The sequence below is a fragment of the Copadichromis virginalis genome, linkage group LG1, assembly GCF_057382275.1.
Source record: "Copadichromis virginalis isolate Kocher_CV1m ecotype Utaka linkage group LG1, C_Virginalis_male_GT1.1, whole genome shotgun sequence".
Classification (NCBI taxonomy): domain Eukaryota; kingdom Metazoa; phylum Chordata; class Actinopteri; order Cichliformes; family Cichlidae; genus Copadichromis; species Copadichromis virginalis.
Window position 1 is genome coordinate 6,053,795 of NC_140618.1, and position 9,195 is coordinate 6,062,989.

General features: G+C 37.9%; 1 long non-coding RNA gene across 3 annotated transcripts; it reads left to right on the plus strand.

Annotated features, from left to right (window-relative positions):
• Positions 1-5,066: 5,066 nt before the first annotated feature.
• LOC146718216 (uncharacterized) lies at positions 5,067-8,153 on the plus strand. Of its 3 annotated transcripts, none has more exons than XR_014915899.1 (5): positions 5,067-5,355; positions 5,776-5,839; positions 6,198-6,350; positions 6,717-6,807; positions 7,402-8,153. It is a non-coding gene; the product is annotated as an uncharacterized LOC146718216 (long non-coding RNA). The 3 variants fall into 3 exon arrangements; XR_014915904.1 differs by having other exon boundaries at positions 5,804-5,839; XR_014915898.1 differs by having other exon boundaries at positions 5,067-5,839.
• The last annotated feature ends 1,042 nt before the right edge of the window (positions 8,154-9,195 follow it).

Here is a 9,195-nt window from a genome sequence, read left to right on the forward strand (position 1 = left end):
GTCAACACTCTTATAGTCTTTTAGTACTCACTGTCAAAGAAACAATGGACATTTGCTTCTTACTAAAGCTTTATAATATATACCAGGTCAGGTGAGAAACTAAGTATCACATGATTCTATACCATAGGATAGAACTAATTTTAACAAGTAATAGTAACAACTTTGTGGCGAGGTGTGGTTTGTAGTTCAGCTGCAGGAGAAGGTGTGGCGTCAGGGGAGGCTGACCAAAAGAGCTGATCTCCATAATCGAATCATTCCTCCCCTCTATGAGTAGTATGCCGGAACCTGACAAGGGAGCTGTATGTGTTGAGCTGAGCTCGAAGAGGCACCTGGAAAGCTGCAGGAAACAAGAATGGAAAACAGTGTAAATAAACACACTTACCTTGCAACACTGTGTGCGCTGGTTCCTTTACTGCTACAAATTTGAAGTCATTGTTGTTTTATTACTTTATCGGTCTCTTAAATCATTGTGGAGAAATTTTGGTCCGCTCTTCTCTACAGCGTTTAGTTCATTGAGTTTAGCAGACATTCATTAATGCATAGCTCTCTTAATGTCTGACCCACAGTATTTCAATCTGGTTAAGGTTAACTGTCCCACTGCAACACAGTGATTCAACATCTTCACTTTGATATCAACTTTCCAAAGAACATTATTCCAGTCTTGTGCATGTAGTTTGTTCGAATGCAGCTTTGCAAGCCTAAGCTGTATGGCCATGGCAATCCAGCATATTAATTTTGTGCAGTTGGGAAATTTAATGTTTTCCATGCTAACTAAGGCTTGATGTATCTGAGATGTAGCTCATGACTTTTTTTTGCAGTTCAACCCTTGTTTGGTGTGGAGCATTCATGCCACAATCTTTTTAAGAGTAGGCTTCCTGTCATGATCCGGAGTCTGCGACTCCGTGTTTATGTTTAGTTTATTAGTATTCTGTGGTTTTGGTTGCCTTGGGTGTTTGTACTCTTCTGTTTCATGGTTCATGTTCCTATGTTCTGTGTCCCCCAGTCTGTGTTAAGTTGGTGTGTTGTGTCATTGTGTGTATGTGTTTCCTGTTTTATTGTGAAGGTCTGCATCTTATGTGAGTGTTTTCAGTTTGTCTCCCTACTTTCGTCACGTAATCACTCCCAGCTGTGTTCCCCACCTGTGTGTAATCTCCCTGTGTTCTCTGAGTGTATTTAAGTTGTGTCTTCTGTCATGGTAGTTGCTGGTTCGTCTGTGTTGTTTCCCCTCGGTCTCCCTGCGTCTCCCCGTATGTATTTCCCCGGACCTCCCTGCATCCTCGTTTCTGGTTTGTCTTATTAGTTTACCCAGTTTAGGTTTCCAGTTTCATGTTTTGTCGCCACCGCTGTTTGTACTTACCCACCCCTGTAAATAAACACTCACCTGCACCAGAGCTGCCGCCTTTTGGGTCCTTTCTACAATTCCACACGGCTTGCCCCGGCGATCCGTGACACTTCCAGCATATTCAACCCGAGTCAAACATATAAGATTGCTCCAAAGTCCTCAACACTCTCTAACCCTTTCATTATTTTTTTACAATAGGATGACAAGGATAATCACTGTTTGGTTTGCCTGGACACTTCTCCCTTTACTACTGTTTTGTTTTGACTTGATCCCACTACCATTAACAATGGTACATTCATGCTCTATATCATAGAGTCAGATATTTAGTCTCAATTTACAATTTGCATCATATTTCTTTACTAACAATGTCTTTGTTATTTGTAGCCTGTCTTTGTTATTTGAGTTGAAGATTGTCTATAATAGTCACTATTATTTTGTCTGGATTCTACTCAATTCAAGTATTTTTTTTCCATGCAGAAATATAGTTTGAAAGACTGGCATTACCAGGCTTATCATGTTTTATCAATAAAACATATTGGAAAAGTTTGAAAACACTGTGTTTTGAATAAGAAAAAACAACATTCTTTAACATAACACTTTACAGCAGGCACCATTTTTGGACAGTTTCTTTGCAGAATCTCCATCAGGTTGGATGGGGAGAGTCGGTGCATGTTTTCTTCAGCGATGTTCAATCAGGTACAACTCTGGGCTCAAGTTTGGCTACTCAAGGACAGTCACAGAGTGATTCTGACACCAGTCATCTGGTATCTTGCCTCTGTGCTTAGACTGTGTTCTTACTGGAAGATGAACCTTTCCCCAGAGGTCCAGACCGCTCTGGGACAGATTATTATTAAGAATCCCCTGTACTTTACTACATTCATCTTTACCAAGTCGCCCAATTTCTGCTGCAGAAAAACATCCCCACAGGATGATGCTGCCATCATCATGCTTCAATGCAGGAATGGTATTGGCCAGGTAATGAGTAGTGCCAGACATGATGCTTGGCATTCAGGCCAGTTTAATTTTTGTTGCATCAGACCAGAGACCTTTGTTTTTTTGTGATTTGAGAGTCGTGTCTCAGAACTTGACAGAACTTGAGCTTTAATTGCTGCCAAAGGCGCTCCAATAAAGTACTGAGCAAAAGCTGTTAATACTTACGTACATGTTATTTTTTTGTTGTTGTTTTATTTATTTTCAATACATTTTCAAAAATTTCAAACACACTTTTTAACTTTTTATTTTGAGTTATTTTGTGTAGATTTTCAAGATGAAAAATTTATCTGTTCTGGAATAAGGCTGTAGCATGACAAAATGTGGTGGAGTGAAGTTCTGTGAATACTTGGATGCACTCTACATTTCCCATATCTCTTTTTGAAATCTCTGTTTCCCCATGAGAGTCCCAGCTTATAAGGTTACACGTTTCCTACTCAGTACACTTTAAGTGGCAAAATTTCTGTGTTGTCACTGCAGCTAGTATGTTATAGAGTCAGGACTGCTTTTTTCTTACACCAAGAAGTTTTGATTATCTATGGAGTATTCAAAATCCCAAATCATGAAGGAAATAAGCAACTACTGTTCACACAGGGTTCAACATATATTCCTGCCTTACTAGGTGTTGAAAAGTGAAATGCGACTGACCAAGAACACAGAAAGCTCTAATCTATACATAGGAGAGATATTAATGAAAGAAAAAAATATTCCTTATAAAAATCAAATTATTTCTAGAACGAAATGTTTCACAGATAAGTTTTAACAGGAAAGCATCCCTGCTTATTCGGCCATTTCAACAAATACAGCTGAGTGTGATGAACAAAGTGTGTGTTTTTGTGTGTGATCTACCTAACTTCTTGACTGACATGTGAATGTCCAGTGAGAAATCATATTTTTGTGTTACTGAGAATAGACAAGGTGATAAAATCGCTATTCCTATCAGGTATGCACCAGTGAATTGTTCATCAGTTCACCACCTATTTTCCTATGAGGTTTCTTTCCCCCCCATTTTCCTTCTTTACTCAAAGCCTGGTTTGAAAAGAGAAGCTTTGGTGTAAGCAGAGAGGCCACAGGGGAGCAAATCCCAGCAGACACTCAGAAAAAGAACAGCTTCAAAAGGGTCTGCAATACCACGGTGGATTGTATAAGGGAGAAAGATGCAATGATTAAAAGTGAAATGTTTGTTTGAAGATAATGTTATTTTGGAAAACCTCTCTTAAGAGGATTTCTAACTTGAAAAAGAGACAAGAGGAAGAAATAGAGCAAATGTGGGAGCAAGGCTTGATACTATTTCCCACAGTTACATGTGTTCAAAATTGTTAACTTAGCATACAAGCGTTTGTATTCATCCAAATGTTTGCTGCAATCTTCAGCTCTGAGCTTGTGGATGAGAACATTGAAAATGAATACATGACTGAAATAAATGTACACCAGTTTTTTAATATTATGTCCTAGGGTTAAATATGGATTAAAGAGAGCAGATGTGAGAGACCACGGGCTCTGACTCTGAATAGATACAAGACATCTATTTAGACTGCGCTACCAAAGCAGGTGTACATTAGTATTCAGCAGCAAGACTGTGATGAGGCTGACTGCATGGGTCAACTCAGCACCACATCTGGGCTGGCTGCATTTTAACACATTGTTCTTTAGGTAAAAGTGCAATGATGAGACGGTGCATAAACTTTCACATGGCAGGAAAGATGATCACAGACATGGATCTGTTTATAAATGTCCCAAATTTCAGTTATTTTCAGTTAATTTCAGATACACTAAACATCAGTATAAACCTTTCACTATTCACTGCCTGATTAACTGACAAGATTAACCATAAACACTGGATTATATTTGCTCTAAGACAGCACTGACAGAATTGGTGAATTTTTGATTCTATAGCTCTACCAATCCCCAAGGTTCTGTCCCTGCTCCACTTTCCCTTTTGAAACAAATAATTAAATAGATTGAGCATGTGTTCTGCTTTTTATGTATTCTCTCATGATATGAAGTTCAATTATAAAGTTATACTGGCTCAGCTCAGGAAAATAATTAAAATTTGCATAATTTTCGCTTCAAGGTCATCTCTTTGTGCACCTCTGGTCTGCTTCTGGTGCCTTCTATTTTTAAATAGATTGCAATAGCAAAGTGTCTTTAAGACTGGGGGGGAAATCATGCATCTATGATTTCACCATGAAACACACTTAAGCAAGCATCAGCTCCTGTGTCAAACTCAGCTGGGTCTCCAGCTACAACTAACAGACCAAAAAGCCTGTTTCTGTCTGAAGAGTCCACAGTGACCAAGTCTAAACATAGTGACTTAAGTTAGCAGTGTTTCTAGGAACATGCTTGTTTTTAAAATTCATGGCTGATTTGCACACTTAGAATATATTCCACACAGTCAGACTCTCAGCACAGATAATTCAATGGCACCAGAGCAAGAACATCCAGCACAAGCCTCTTAAGGAGTGATTGGTTGCATTGAAAAAGGAAGTCCAGATCAGCACAATCTTTCAAAACACTTGCCCCACTCACCAAATGCCATTCAAGTGGAGGGGTTACCATTTAACACACTGAAGGAGTTTTCTCCCAGATATTTAGTGTCATCAGTAGTGCATAGGTTAACTTTATAGAATGATATATAGAAGAACCACCTTATGCCACCCATCGGTTCACACACCGACTTCTGTTGCTTTTGATCACTTTAAGCCCTTATCGTTTCCACTTCTGAATGAAGTACACTGAAAAAAAGGGACTGGCCATCTCTTGGATTTATGTAAGCATCTTGCATGCATTTAACACAATTGCCTCATGTTTTAAAGTTAAATGTAACTATATAGTGTAAAAACTACATGATATGCAGAAAGGGTGTATTAAATTGTTCATATCATGTTCAGGTGAAGTAAGTCAATAAGATAGCAACGTTAAATCTCGTGAAACCACGCGTGATTTCATCTCGCGGGCTTTGGATCGTGGTTTAAAAAAGGCATCCATCTCAGTCAAGTCGAGCAGCCAACTCTACGTTTTTGGTATGTCTTGATTTTTTGAATTCATTTTTACCATATTTCAGCCAAATGTAGTTAAACGTCTAGAGTGTCGCCATGTAACATGCTAAAAAAGAGCCGTTAGCTTATTTGCTGTTTTATCTGTTGTCAAAGAATTGGCGCTTTTTCATTTGAATTTGTCTTTGGCACAAGAGCCGTAATATCACATTAAACCTAATTACGAGGCACTCATAACATAATTTGGTTTTCTGTGTGAATAGATTTGTCAACTGACTCTTCAGTTACATTGTGTATTTACTGCACCGTGGTGTTAGTGAGATTTTGGACATTGAACAGCTTTAGCTAATATCATCAGCGGCATTATGCTAGCTTACATCCCTACCCCTCCTGCCCTCACCTGCTGTCCTTTTGTTTTTGTTTTTGTTTTTTTTGCTGCACATTGAGAGATGACCTCTATTCTGCATTTCACCAGGAGTCAGCTGATGGATTGTGGGTTCAAGGTGTTATGGTAAGAAAGTATATTCTATTTTCGTTTCTGTAACTTAATTATAATAGGTTTTTTATAATTATTAGGTGCATGCATACTCACCCTATTAATACAACTGAGAGATCCAAAATCTGCCATAGGTTTAACTTATACCTGTATGTATTGCCAGAAAGGTGATTACTGGACTCGCATTAATGCACACTTGAACTGAAATGAGGTTGTAACTTGTGGGTTCTTGGGTTGCAAATCAGAAACAAACATCTTTGGATTTTTTTTAATCCCATAAGATCTGGAAACACAGTTTTTATTCAACAAAACATTACTGATTAACCAAGCACAGTGCCTGCTGTTATTTCAAAATAATTTTATGTCATTTCAGATAAAATGCAGCATTCCAGTGCATCCCAACCATGCCTTTACAGTCAAGGTTTCTGACGGAGCTGAGTTTCTCTCTGACAGTCTGCTGAAAGTGTTTGCAAAGTGATCGGGGGAACAGGGCACAAAGCTAAAGGATGTAGCTGCCATTATGACAGTAAGAACTTTAAAATTCTTTAACTACAAAGTGTATATGTATTGCATTAGGTCAGTAAAAGATTTTTATGCTACATCCATTGAAACAGTCAACTATTACCTGTGAGTAATGATTCCACTAAAAGGATGCCATAATTTTCGTCATGCATTTACTGGCCCACTGAGAAAAAATTATCTTTTTTTAAAAATAAATGTTCTGGAAACTATATATCCATAAAGTTGATGTCAAACAGGAACTTTTGATATTGCTTTGTAGATGCTGGTGTTGCATGTTGACTGGTTTAAAAAGTCAAGAGTTTTTGTCTGGGATCATTTTCTTCTGTGCTACTGAAAAGTTCACAAATCTCTGTTTTCTTTGTTATAATAGTCAAGGATGACATTAATGCTCGGAGTCCCTCATCAAAGTGCTCCGCATCTGTGTGAAAGACAATTGCAACATCTTGGTGCAGGAGTTCATGGTGAGTGTTTTATGAGTAGATTGTGGCTTTGCAACATTTAAAAATGCATTTAGTTATCCACTTGATCCTCATTGGACTGGTTAGGACCAGTAGTCCTCTTTAATAATTTGAAGTTCACATGAGGCCTGGTAGTGAACTCGGCCGCCGGCCCTTGAGGCCCCATCCCCACCCCTGTATTAGGGGTCACATCAGTGTGAAAAAACTTTAAATTTGTCATTCTAATGAACAAAGGAAAATCCCACCAATATTTATATTAGCTTTTGTTTGAAAAAATGACCAACTGACCAACAGCTAACCAAATTGTGGGGCTGAAAGTCTAAATTCTAACATCTTCTGAGTGACATAGCCTGGATTTCTGATGGGCCGGTGTCTTTCTAACAAAAACTAATGTAAAGCATTTGAAATTATTATGTTTTTCACCCTCTCTTAGAAACTCTGTTAGACCATGAATGGCAGCATGGCAGGCCACTCTTTGGCTATAGCTATTTACTATGTTGCTTGCATTGGTTTAAATTACTCTAACATTAGAACTGGTAGATTAAAAAGAGATGAGTTTAAAAAGGAATCTTAAAGAAATGTTTTGTGTTTAACCAGGACTTGACTGAGGCCACTGCACAGATTGAGAAAACCACAATGAACATCTGTCTCCAGAGGATGCGGCAGGCAATGACTTTTCTGATGTTGTTCTTCAAGATCTGGATAACGTGACCTTTGCAGTAGCCATGCTGTTTGGACCTTTTTTATTCCTTCAATATGAGTTACCCATCACAACTCTGCTACACTTTTGAGGTGATTCAATGGGTGGTAATGGAGTTGGATGCAACTCAGCTCTCAAGAAAAGCTCACAACTAAGACAAAACTGCTCCTGCAACGAAGCTCACTGTTATGCATGTGAGGTGACCAGCTCTAGGTGAGAGGACATTTAAATCTCACACTTGTTCTGCTGCATTTTTGAAGCTCAATTCCAGGAACGGATCGCAGGGTTCATTTTTATATACTCTGCAACTGCCATGAGGACGAGCCGTTTTTTGTTGTTGTTTGTTTTTCCTTTTGCTCTGTACAAGTTCTGTTTGTCTGTTTGGCAGCATTTTTAAATTTCTCTTTGTATTTTTTCTTTCTTTTACTAGTGAAGAGATGTAGCGTGAACAGTTATACAGTCTAAATATCCCATATGGGTCGTGTGAAATGGTATTTTCAGTTTCATTCAGTTGAAGTAAAGAACGTTGAATATTTCTAAGTGTGCTGTTTTGAACCAAGATGTCACAGTATGATCAGTGCTGTAATTTTTGACAGTCACTGTATCAATGTTATTTTTGCGTCTCTTGAATAAAGGTTTTGACCTGCAAGTGCTAATTTCTTTAGTTATTGGGGTAAAATGGGTAGTGTTAATAGGAAGGTGTTTGCCAATTCAGTAACCTAATTTAATGTTAATGGAAACTAACATTACCTCAAATTGTTTAGTCATAATTGTTGTTTAACTGAATCTTGACGTCAGAGGCCTTAAATAGAATGTTTTGTATTGTTCTTTCCCAACATTTTTCAAAAGAAACAGTCCAATTTCTTTGCTGTGATTGATTCCAGAGAACACGGAAGAACTGACATTATTTAACTGTTGATTTATATAGATTCAGTAGAGGAGTAATGTCAGTTTAATTCTTTACCTACTGCAGTGAAATTAGACATTTTGTTTTGAAAGGTTACTGGTGGATGCCAGCAACCATCTTGGAAGAGAACAATACAATCTGTTATAAGGCCTCCATTTGAAAATTGTGTATTTGATACTAGAATATAATAGCAAAATGTAATTTGAAGATAACATGTAGTATTTAAGTGACCAAGTAGTATTGGGTAAAAGTTATTGAATCGTGTTGGGATAACGTGAGAAAATTGTGAAGGATTAAAATATTCCAAGAGCTCAAATTACTTCATCAAAACATGTTTAAGTCACATTTTATCAACACAAATTGCACAAGTTTATTGAACATGAATAAATTGTGTTAATTTAATTCAATTGTTTAAGTTGCTGCCAAAGCAAAACATCTGTGTGCAACAAATGTCCACCATTGAATTAAGTAAATCCAACAACATATTTTTTTCAGTGTAGTCAGTCACTTGAAATCCACAAGATGTACTCTGGATATTATTCTATCTCATCTACAGAAAGCTGTTTTTGACTCTTTGGGTATGAGTGTGCTGTCTATTACCGATAGGAGTCGTCAGTCCGGGTGTGTCCGTGCTGATTTTAAACATACTCTGGTGGAGCATATTCTGAAAGAACAAAATCAGCATCCAACAGGTAAGTTGGTTATCCAACTTCAGACCAATTTCTAGTTGCCTTTTCTTTCTAAAGTCCTGGAGAAAGTTGCCCTTCATCAGCTCCAGCTCCTT